Raw genomic sequence first — 12,139 nt, forward strand, 5'->3', positions numbered from 1 at the left:
GCTTCAAAAACACAGAGTCCAATAAACATTAATAAACAAGGTAGGAGCAAGCAAAAACGTAGTCTAGAAACAGTCCAGAAGAAACTGTAGCAGTCCAAAGCGTGAAGTCGTCGTCCCAAAAACAATCCAAAGTCAGCAGGAAGATAGCAGCACTTACAGGATTCCAGAAGGTAGAAGCATGGAAACACAGCGATCTGCAGTCCCAGGACGCAAGGCAAGAGTAATAACAGCAACAAAGTCCCAAGCCCAATGCAACACTTTGCCTACTGCAAAGTTCCAATAGTTTGATACCTTACTTTTATCGTATAACTCCTCATCAGAGGAGGAGCTGGACTCCACCCTGTCTTCATCATTCTCAGGTGCTTTCGCTTCCACAGCTGCTCGCCACTGCCCATCCCTTCAACTTTTCCAACATCTATCAAGACTTAGATCACCACATGTATTTCCAGGTTGTCCATCTCCCGAAAACCCTTCAAACTCCTCAATTGATGTGGGTTGGGTACATATGTCCCTGATCTCTTGTACACGGGTCCAATCTAGCCCATTTTCCTCTCCGTCATCACTCCCAGTCCCATCACTCCCTGTGAACCCCATGGTCTTCCTCCTCAGTTGGAGCATTAAGTATTTCACGGATCCGCTTCCTTTCTCTTTCTTCATCTGACTCTTGCTCCCGAGTAACCCGTTTCAAGCCTCTACTCTCATCTCCCTCCTCCTCCATCTCAGAGTCTGTGAAACCTTCAAACGACTCAGTATCTGTAGGTGTCATGAATATCTCCCTAATTCGCTTCCTTTGCTGCTCTTGTTCCAGCACCTGAGCAGCCCTCTTTCCCCTTCTACTACCAGTTGTATCTTGCTCAACACACTCTACTGCAACACCTCACTCCTCACTAGGATTCCAGACAGTATGATTCAGCATCTATATTTATCACAAGGCATTTCCCTGTAATTCAGCTTTGCAGAATTTCTCCAGCTGCTTCCTGTCACTCCATCTAGGAACTGGTTTGCTGAACATCCCTTTGGCAGCCTAACCATCCTCTGCAACAAAACTGCAAGGAAAAGCAAGCATTGTTTCAAATGTAACCTTCAGTCTCCATGGGAACTTTATATGCAAAAGTGCTAAAATTATCCTTCAGAAGAAGTTGGGCATTTTTTGTCCTTCACAGAATGTCCAGAGTCAGTTGCAGAAGAGGAGTTGCAGATCGTACAGACTGAACATGCAGCTCCTCATGCAATGCACACTAGCATATTCATTTGCTATAATACACTCATATATTCAATTGTGCATTCAGTTGCGTGATGATGTTACCATTTAATGCAAGAGTTGCACAGCACAATCTGTGTTTGAATTTGGAGACTGATACTATGGGTATAGAATAAAATTGACTACACCCAGTTTTAAATGCATTTTATTATTTTATTTTATTAGTTTAGTAGCCATCCCCTGCCACGTGTTGCTGTGGCCCAGTCTGTATATATGTGTTATGTGTGTGTATATATGTGTTTATGTGACCGCGTGAGTGGTGCCACCTATATGTAGAACTGTTAGTTGCAAGATTTAAACTGTTGTATCATGCTTAATCCTGCCTTTTTACCCTGCTTATGTATAGTTGGATTGATTGGTTATTTATAGCTGTCAATCAGTGTTGTTTGCACCAGTTGAATTGCTTTCTCAAGCTCAATTGTTTGGCTCCACCTCTTCCTGGAGGAGGAGAGTGCTTCCCTTTTTCATTCTGCCATCAGAGTTTCTTTCAGATGGACGTGAGTAAGAGACTTGGCTCTAAAAGCCCCTGCTTAAATTACCTCTCAGCACCAATTCTAAGGTTTTTTACCCTTGGGACTCATGCTTTATGTCCAGATCATCCTGGACAACATTGAGGAGACACAAGCACCTTCAAACCGGTTCTTTTGGCACCAGAGGAAGGTCTTGTCCCTTCAACATAGGCCATTGGACTGGGGTTGTGTTTATTCCGATATTCACAGCCATTGAGGAAAGAGGAAACAGGAAAAGCTTCTCAGCTGCAAAGTCCTTGGACTTCAGAGATTGTAAAGTATATTTCCTTTATCCCTGTTGAAACATCAAGCTTATGCCTAAGAAAGATAACTCATTGTGAACAATAAATACCATTTCGAGTTATCTGTTGTGTTTTGGTCTTTGGGAGTTCTAGTTTCCTATAGGAGGGCAAGAAGCAATCCCCTGGGGAAAGATGTCATGTCCATGTCTCTTTCATTCAGAGTTATAGCCCCCAGGTGCGACGGTACAGTTTATATGTGTGTATATTTGTGTAACTTTGTATATATGCGTGTTTGCATGTGTATATGTGTATATGGGTATATGTGTGTGCATATCTGTGTGTGTAGATGTATATATATGTGTGTGTATATATTTGTGTGTTTATATGTATATATGTATATTGTGTATATGTGTGTGCTTGTCTATATGCATATTTGTGTGTATATATGTATGTATGTGTACATGTGTGTATGTGTGTAGATGTATGTGTCTGCTTGGGTATAAATATGCATGTGTGTATGTATGTATACATGTGTATATGTATGAGTGCATTTGTATATATGTGGAGTATTTTGGGGATTTTTAAGTCCGTTCTGCTAGGGTTTTTTGTGTGTTTATGGGTGATGAACACTCGTTTGACTGTTAGGTGTATTGTGTCAAACTTCCGTGTCGATTCGTGTAGTGGTTTCTGAGTTATGTTATTCGCACAAACGAACATTACATTTTTATTTATATAGATTAGTGTATTTTATTAATGAATTTTAACCTGAAATTTAACTGCGTGTATCCCATTAAGGATAAAGGAGCCCCAGGTGGTGCAGTGGGTTAAACCACTGAGCTGCTGAAAGGTCACAGGTTCAAATCTGGGGAGCGGCATGAGCTCCTGCTCTTAGGCCCATGTTGCCCTCCAGGACAGGAATAATCCTCTGACTTTAAAAAACCTCAAACGTTGTGTAGGGGAAAACAATCCTTTTATTGAAGATAAGTAAAAGCAGCAAAGTAAAAAAGCACTTTAAAGGAATGGGTAAATCCAATTAGGTAAGCAGATAAGCAGGGACAAATTAGTCCAAGGTAGAGTTCAGCAAAGTCCCAAAACAAAGTCCACACTTCACTAACAAAATCCAAAGAACCAGGAAATGTTGATTCAAGGCATGAGTATGTAATCACAAGAGACAGAGTCAAACCATGAAACAAGAAATCCTTAAACATGAATGTTCCAAGCAAAGCTTCCATGAAAAAAGAACAAAAATTTAGCAGGATTCTAAATCATGTTTCATCTGGCTATATTTCCCATGCTTGGAACTTTTATCCCCTCATTAACCATTCCAAGCACTCAGGAATTGGTTTCGCTTTCCTTGAACGCCCTTTATCTTTTTCTGTCGGAGCCTGGCAGAACGCCAAAGGCCTTGGTCGAGCTGTCTGTTTTGGCTAATTTCCACCTGCCTGTCTATATGCTCATTAATTTCTGCAGGTGCCAAGTTGTTTTCAAGCCCCAAATCCTGGGATCTCTCTGGGAGCAATTCAGCGAGTAAACCATCATCCTTATATCCTGTAGGAACATTCTCATGGGAAACTACACTTGGAACAGGTGTCTCTCTGTCATTCTCTGCATCAATATCACTGACCAAACCATTGCCATCTTGAACCTCATTGACATCATTCCCCACATCCAAAGCACCCTGATCCTGAAACACAATCACAGGCTGAACTCCAACAGCCCAGCTTCTGCCAACCTAGCAGTTTAAAAACATGCAAATGTAAATAGATCAATAGGTACCACTGGGGGGGGGGGGGGGGACAGTGCTCCATGCAGTCATGCTGGCCACATGACCTTGGAGGCGTCTACGGACAACGCTGGCTCTTCGACTTAGAAATGGAGATGAGCACCAACCTCGAGAGTCGAACATGACTGGACTTCATGTTAGGGCGAAACCTTTATCTTTACTATCACGGCTGTTAGGAATTGTGGGAGTTGAAGTCCAAAACGCCTGGAGGGGCAAAGTTAGCCCATGCCTGGTTTAGCCCGTAATGTGCTAACATGGCGACAGTGGGAGCCTGATCAGAGGGAATATTTGAGTCAATAGGAGTATGCATTGTTAACCTTTCTTTCCTCCTTTGCAATGATGGCATTGCCCCGGTCCCTCTTAATGGTCATCTCCTCTGTGCCTAGATTTCTGCCACCTTCCTAGTGCCTCTGGCTCTTGTGACGCCCCCTCCGTCCACCGTGTCTTCTACAACTCCCAGGCCAGGAGGTGCGAGAGGTTCCTTTACAAAGGCTGTGGAGGCAACAGGAACAATTTTGCAACACAACTGGAGTGTCTCCGGAGCTGCTCCAATCCAGGTGAGAAGGACACTGAAGGGAAGGCGGGCTCAGCAGAGATTAAAGGGACAACTCCTACTGCAGGCAAACTACAGCCATCCCACTGATGTTCTCTATAGGCATTCCCTTGGTCCTTCAACATCGTTCTGGTGGATCTAGAAAGGCTAGTGAGATGTTCTCTATAGGCATTCTCTTGGTCCTTCAACATCATTCTGGTGGATCTGGAAAGGCTAATGAGAAGTTCTCTATAGGCATTCTCTTGGTCCTTCAACATCATTCTGGTGGATTGAGAAAGGCTAGTGAGATGTTCTCTATAGGCATTCTCTTGGTCCTTCAACATCGTTCTGGTGGATCTAGAAAGGCTATTGAGATGTTCTCTATAGGCATTCTTTTGGTCCTTCAACATCGTTCTGGTGGATCTAGAAAGGCTAGTGAGATGTTCTCTATAGGCATTCTCTTGGTCCTTCAACACCATTCTGGTGGATCTAGGAAAGGCTAGTGAGATGTTCTCTATAGGTTTTCTCTTGGTTCTTCAACATCATTCTGGTGGATCTAGCAAGGCTAGTGAGATGTTCTCTATAGGCATTCTCTTGGTCCTTCAACATCATTCTGGTGGATCTAGGAAAGGCTAGTGAGATGTTCTCTATAGGTTTTCTCTTGGTCCTTTAACATCATTCTGGTAGATCTAGAAAGGATAGTGAGATGTTCTCTATAGGCATTCTCTTGGTCCTTCAACATTGTTCTGGTGGATCTAGAAAGGCTAGTGAGATGTTCTCTATAGGCATTCTCTTGGTCCTTCAACATCATTATGGTAGATCTAGAAAGGCTAGTGAGATGTTCTCTATAGGCATTCCCTTGGTTCTTCAACATCGTTCTGGTGGATCTAGAAAGGCTAGTGAGATGTTCTCTATAGGCATTCTCTTGGTCCTTCAACATCATTCTGGTGGATCTAGCAAGGCTAGTGAGATGCTCTCTACAGGCATTCTCTTGGTCCTTTAACATCGTTCTGGTGGATCTAGCAAGGCTAGTGAGATGCTCTCTACAGGCATTCTCTTGGTCCTTTAACATCGTTCTGGTGGATCTAGAAAGGCTAGTGAGATGTTCTCTATAGGCATTCTCTTGGTCCTTCAACACCATTCTGGTGGATCTAGGAAAGGCTAGTGAGATGTTCTCTATAGGTTTTCTCTTGGTTCTTCAACATCATTCCGGTGGATCTAGCAAGGCTAGTGAGATGTTCTCTATAGGCATTCTCTTGGTCCTTCAACATCGTTCTGGTGGATTTAGAAAGGCTAGTGAGATGTTCTCCATAGGCATTCTTTTGGTCCTTCAACATCGTTCTGGTGGATCTAGAAAGGCTAGTGAGATGTTCTCTATAGGCATTCTTTTGGTCCTTCAACATCGTTCTGGTGGATCTAGAAAGGCTAGTGAGATGTTCTCTATAGGCATTCTCTTGGTCCTTCAACACCATTCTGGTGGATCTAGGAAAGGCTAGTGAGATGTTCTCTATAGGTTTTCTCTTGGTTCTTCAACATCATTCTGGTGGATCTAGCAAGGCTAGTGAGATGTTCTCTATAGGCATTCTCTTGGTCCTTCAACATTGTTCTGGTGGATCTAGAAAGGCTAGTGAGATGTTCTCTATAGGCATTCTCTTAGTCCTTCAACATCGTTCTGATGGATCTAGAAAAGCTAGTGAAATGTTCTCTATAGGCATTCTCTTGGTCCTTCAACATCATTCTGGTGGATCTAGAAAAGCTAGTGAGATGTTCTCTATAGGCATTCTCTTGTTCCTTCAACATCATTATGGTAGATCTAGCAAGGCTAGTGAGATGCTCTCTACAGGCATTCTCGTGGTCCTTTAACATCGTTCTGGTGGATCTAGCAAGGCTAGTGAGATGCTCTCTACAGGCATTCTCTTGATCCTTTAATATCATTCTGGTGGATCTAGCAAGGCTAGTGAGATGCTCTCTACAGGCATTCTCTTAGTCCTTCAACATCGTTCTGGTGGATCTAGCAAGGCTAGTGAGATGCTCTCTACAGGCATTCTCTTAGTCCTTCAACATCGTTCTGGTGGATCTAGAAAGGCTAGTGAGATGTTCTCAATAGGCATTCTCTTGGTCCTTCAACATTGTTCTGGTAGATCTAGAAAGTCTAGTGAGATGTTCTCTATAGGCATTCTCTTGGTCCTTCAACATCATTTTGTGGTATTTTTCTACCAGAAATCTTTTGTTTCAATAGGGCTTGCTATTATCTGTGATTTCATATTTCTTCAATCAGTACAGACATCTACCCCCTGTAGATATGGGGGCTATATTGTGCTACCCTCATTCTAGAAGAACAGCTGTTATTATTTCTCCTCAAGTCAACTTTGACTTTTGGTGATCCTATGAATAGAGAACTCCAAGTTAACTGCATATGTGCATATAAGCCGCACATGATCCTGGTCTCCAAAATTCCCAATGGAGGTTTGGACAAATAGAAATGCACTTCAACCTTATGGTGGTCTGCTCCTTCCTTTCAGGGATCTGTCAGCTCCCAATGGACCACGGAATAGGCGATGCCCTGAGGCCTCGCTACTTCTACAACTCCGACTCCAGGACCTGTGAACACTTCATCTACCGAGGACACCACGGCAATGCCAACAACTTCTGGGAGGAAGAAGATTGCCTCCAGTTCTGTGGATCCCATGGTAATTTTGGGGTGGCATAAATGTGCCCAAAGGCAGGCCTAGGTAGAGAATGAAGTCCTCAAAAGCACAGGCAATTTCCTCCCACATTCCTCATCTTGGAGTATGCTGCATTAGAAAGATACTAGAAGGTGCAGATGAAGAACATCTGAAGACCAAATAATCCCCTGCTCTATAGCATAAATTGCATATACAGTAGAGCCTTGGAATCTGCTGGAGTTTGTTTCCAGGACCCACTCTGGATACCAAAATCCATGAATGCTCAAGTCCCATTGTATACAATGGTGGAGTAAAACTGCATAAACTGATATATAAAATGGCAAAATCAAAGTTTCCTTTTTCGATTTTTTAAAAATACTTTTGAGCAGTAGATGGTTGAATCCATGGATCCAGAATCCATTGAATCAGAGGACCAACTGTGTTGCAGTAGATCATATGGCATCCATTGCTGAACGGCTCTCCTGACTGTGAGAGCCGTTCAGCAGTGGAACTCTCTGCCCTGGAGTGTGGTGGAGGCTCCTTCTTTGGAAGCTTTTAAGCAGAGGCTGGATGGCCATCTGTCAAGGGTGATTTGAATGCAATATTCCTGCTTCTTAGCAGAATGAGGTTGGACTGGATGGCCCATGAGGTCTCTTCCAACTCTTTGATTCTATGATTCTATGTATCAGCATTTGAATAGGCCAGCAGCTGAACTCCTTTTCAATAGTAGTAACACAATGTACACCATACAATAGAAGTACAATAGAAGCACATAGACGCCACGTGCATTTCTCATCTTTATTTAGGACTTGAACTATGATGGCCTCTGACCATCGTTGAATCACTTTAATCAGGAGCTCAATTTGTGATCAACGAAAATGGTAGCCCGAATCCTCTTTATTAGGTTGGCTTAGAGTAGAGCCATTATTGGTTGGGTGACTCGTCATTCAGCAAGGTGTCCAATGGGTCTACTCCAGTTGGGGTGAACCAGCAAGATCACAACTATTCTGGGCAAATTCTGTTGTTCTGGCCATATCTATACGGCAAAGGTAACGTCAACTGATATCTGAGTCTCCGTAGGGTCCCAAATAATGCATGGCTTGGATTTGCAGTGGAAGCAACACATCCAGCTGTTAATGAGGCTCAAGAGGAAATGGGGTTTGTTCTGGGATGCTTCAGAGAGATCCCAGAGTTGTGGTATATGACGCCACAAAAATTAGGTATAATGTATGACAATGTTAGAAACAAATGCTGGAAATGTGAATTACAGACGGGAACCTTCTACCATGCATGGTGGACATGTCCCGTGATTAGTGCATACTGGAAAATGATAAAACAAGAATGTGAGAAGATATTAAAATTGAAAATTCATATGAAACCAGAATACTTTTTACTGGGAATCATAGACGAAGAATTGGAACTAGACCAAAATATGGATATCCTGTTTAATTATTGTATCACTGCAGCAAGAATAGCATGGGCAAAAAAATGGAAACAGAAGGAAGTAACCACAAAGGAAGAATGGATAAGTAAAGTGGAGGAAATTAAAGACATGGACAAACTGACATTTGCATTAAAAGATTCATACAGAAGACCAATAAAAAGAACAGACTGGAAGCTATTTGAGGAATACATATCAATATATCTAAACAGACATGATATGAAAGGAGAGCAAGAAGAAATTTCAGAAGAAGGAAGAAGACAAAAATAGAGGAAACCAGAGAGAAGATGATTAAGGAAGTCAGAAGACCCCCATCACCCCCTTATACCCTTTTCCCCCTCCCTCCCCCGTTGTGCCGTCGCACTTGGGGGCTATTAGTCTTAATGAAGGAGGGATGGACATGGCACTTTTCCCCCAAGGGATTGCTTCTTGCCCTCCTTTAGGAAACTGGAACTCCCAAAAACCCAAAACGCTGTAAATAGCTCAAAATAAGTTTTATTTATCACAAAGTCATTTCTTCAAAGCAATAAGCTGGAAAACTTTAGAGGGGTGAAGGAAAACATACTCTACAGTCTCAATTAGTCCTGGGTCCAAGGGGTTTGAAGCTGAGAAGCCTCACCAAGTTTCCTCTTTCCTCAATGGCTGTGAATGCCGGAGCAAACCACAACCCCAGTTCATATGGCCTATGTTTGAAGACTCAGAATCTTCCTCTGGTGCCAAAAGAACTGGTGTGAAGGCGCTGGGGTCTCCTCAATGTTATCCAGGACGATCTGGACATAAAGCATGAGTCCCAAGGGTAAAAAACCTCAGAACTGGTGCTAAGAGGTAACTTAAATCAGGGTCCTTTAGAGTCAGGTCTCTTACTCACGTCCATCTGGTACGACCTCTGAAGGCAGAATGAAGAGAAAGGAAGTTCTCCCCTCTTGCAGGGAGAGGTGGAGCCAAACAGTACTGATTGACAGCTACAAGCAACCAATCCATACAACTGTACACAAGCAAGGTAAAAAGGGGGCAGGATTAAACATGATACAACAGTTTAAGTCTTACAACTAACAGTTCTATACATAGGTGGCGCCACTCGCGCCGTCACACCCGTTCCTATACACCCCCTCCTTTGTCCAACACTATCCTTGGTCGTCAACACCCCTTTTCCATCCCCTTCAACCCAGTCAACCCCGATCCCTCTTTCCTCCCTTAATCCTAATATTCTAACCCTATCCTATTTACCTATATATCTGTAAGAATAAGTCTTAATAAAAAATATTTTTTTAAAAAAAAAAGAGAGATCCCAGAGTTTTGGAGGGATGGCTTGGTGCATCTGGCTAACATTGCCGTCTGTACCTCTGCCTTTTTGACCAATTGTTTCTCTTCTCTTTTGCAGCTGCCTAAACCAACAGAGACAACTTCCTGAAGGAAGCACAGAGAGGACTCAAAACTCCTGGATCCTCCCTGGAGTATGATGAGACCACCAGTCCTGCGTGCCAGTATCTTCCATCCACATCTGTGTCCTTCCATCGTCACCCTATTGCTCTGTCTTCTTCCATCTCAGACTCTTTTAGCAGCCCAGATTAACATCCCGCTTTCTTCATCCTTTCTGGCCTTTCCCCTAAATGCCCTCACCCTCTATTTCTTCCTCTAATCTCTCCAACTCTCCCTTTGAGAGGCCCGTTTTGGCACAGTCAACAGTACCTGCCATTGCACCTTCTTCAACCCTCCTTCCTACTTTCATCTTTCAAATGAAGTTTGAAGTACTTTCAAATGATGTTCAATAGTCTAAACTTAGGGTGCGTCAACACTTTTGAACTTATGCAGTTTGACACCTCTTTTTCTGCCATAAAACATTGCCATAGGATTCCTGGAAGTTATATTGGTGTTAGGCTCCTGCACTGTTTGGCAATGAAAGCTAAAGGTCTTGTAAGACTACAACTCCCATGATTCCATAACTACAACTCCCAAATGACAAAATCAATCCCCCCTCTAACCCTACCAGGATTCAAATTTGGGCATATTGCATATTTGTGCCAAATTTGGTCCAGTGAATGAAAGTGTTATGATCTATTTTCCCCAAGTTCTATGAGTGTTCACATTTTGGCACATAGAGTATTCATGCCAAGTTTGGTCCTGATCCATCATTGTTTGAGTCCACAGTACTCTCTGGGTGTATGTGAACTACAACTCCAAAACTCAAGGTCAATGCCACCAAACCTTCCAGTATTTTCTGTTGGCTGTGGGAGTTCTGTGTCCCAAGTTTAGTTGAATTCCATCATTAGTGGAGTTCAGAATGCTCTTTGATTGTAGGTGAACTATAAATCCCAGCAACTACAACTACCAAATGAAAAAATCAATTCTCCCCAACCCCACCAGCATTCAAACATGGGTGCATCGGGTATTTGTACCAAATTTGGTCCAGTGAATGAAAATACATTCTGCATATCAGATATTTACATTACGATTCATAAGTAGCAAAATTACAGTTGTGAAGTGGTAGTGAAAACAATTTTATGGTTGGGGGTCACCACAACATGAGGAACTGTATTAAGGGGTCGCGGCATTAGGAAGGTTGAGAAACACTGCACTAGACCAAATTCGGCACAAATACCCAATACGCCCAAATTGGAATACTGGTGGGGTTTGGGGAGGGGTTGATTTTGTCATTTGGGAGTTGTAGTTGCTGGGATTTATAGTTCACCTACAGTCAAAGAACATTTTGAACTCCACCAATGATGGAACTAAACCATACTTGGCAGGCAGAACTTCCATGACCAACAGAAATTACTGAAAGGCTTTGGTGGACATTGTCCTTGTTTGGGAGTTGTAGTTCACCTACATCCAGGGAAGCACTGTGGACTAAAACAATGACGGATCTGGACCAAACTTGGCATGAATACTCAATATGCCCAAATGTGAACACTGGTGGAGTTTGGGGAAAATAGACTTTAACATTTTGGGAGTTGTAGTTGCTGGGATTTATAGTTCACCTACAATCAAAGAGCATTCTGAACCCCACCAATGATAGAATTGAGCCAAACTTCCCACACAGAACCCCCATGCTCAACAGAAAATACTGTATTTTCTGATGGTCTTCGGCGACCCCTCTGTCACCCTCTCGCGACCCCCATAGGGGTCCCGACCCCCAGGTTGAGAAACACTGGTCTAGTGAATGAAAATACATCCTGGATATCTGATATTTACATTACAATTAATAACGGTAGCAAAATTACAGTTATGAAGTAACAACAAAAATAATTTTATGGCTGGGGGTCGCCACAACATGAGGAACTGTATTAAGGGGTCACGGTATTAGGAAGGTTGAGAACCACTGCTCTATGTCCTATCTCAAAATTTAAGATATTTTGGGGAGGCCCTGCTCTCGGCCCTGCCTTTGGCGCAAACACGCTTGGTGGGGACGAGGGACAGGACCTTCTCGGTGGTGGCCCCCCGCCTGTGGAACTTGCTCGCCAGCAAAATCAGGTCAACAACATCCCTCCTCGCCTTCAGGAGGAAATTGAAAATGTGGTTATGGGACCAGGCCTTTAGGTAGCTGGCAGATAATTGACAATGGTAAGAATGATAATGCTATGGGAAATGGACTACGGACAGGCTTCCGATTGTGTTGTGCTCGCTGAATTCATTTCTACGTAAAGCTAGACAGCCAGTATTATTGTACTTTTAATTAATATAGTTTTTTTTATTTTCAAACTAATT

General features: G+C 42.9%; 1 long non-coding RNA gene across 1 annotated transcript; it reads left to right on the forward strand.

The window, feature by feature from the left end:
* The first annotated feature begins 4,037 nt into the window (after positions 1–4,037).
* On the forward strand, positions 4,038–10,094 carry LOC137097027 (uncharacterized). Its single transcript, XR_010909934.1, has 3 exons — positions 4,038–4,352; positions 6,850–7,017; positions 9,816–10,094. It is a non-coding gene; the product is annotated as an uncharacterized lncRNA (long non-coding RNA).
* Positions 10,095–12,139: the final 2,045 nt, after the last annotated feature.

Source organism: Anolis sagrei, chromosome 4, assembly GCF_037176765.1.
Source record: "Anolis sagrei isolate rAnoSag1 chromosome 4, rAnoSag1.mat, whole genome shotgun sequence".
NCBI classification, from domain to species: Eukaryota; Metazoa; Chordata; class Lepidosauria; order Squamata; family Dactyloidae; genus Anolis; species Anolis sagrei.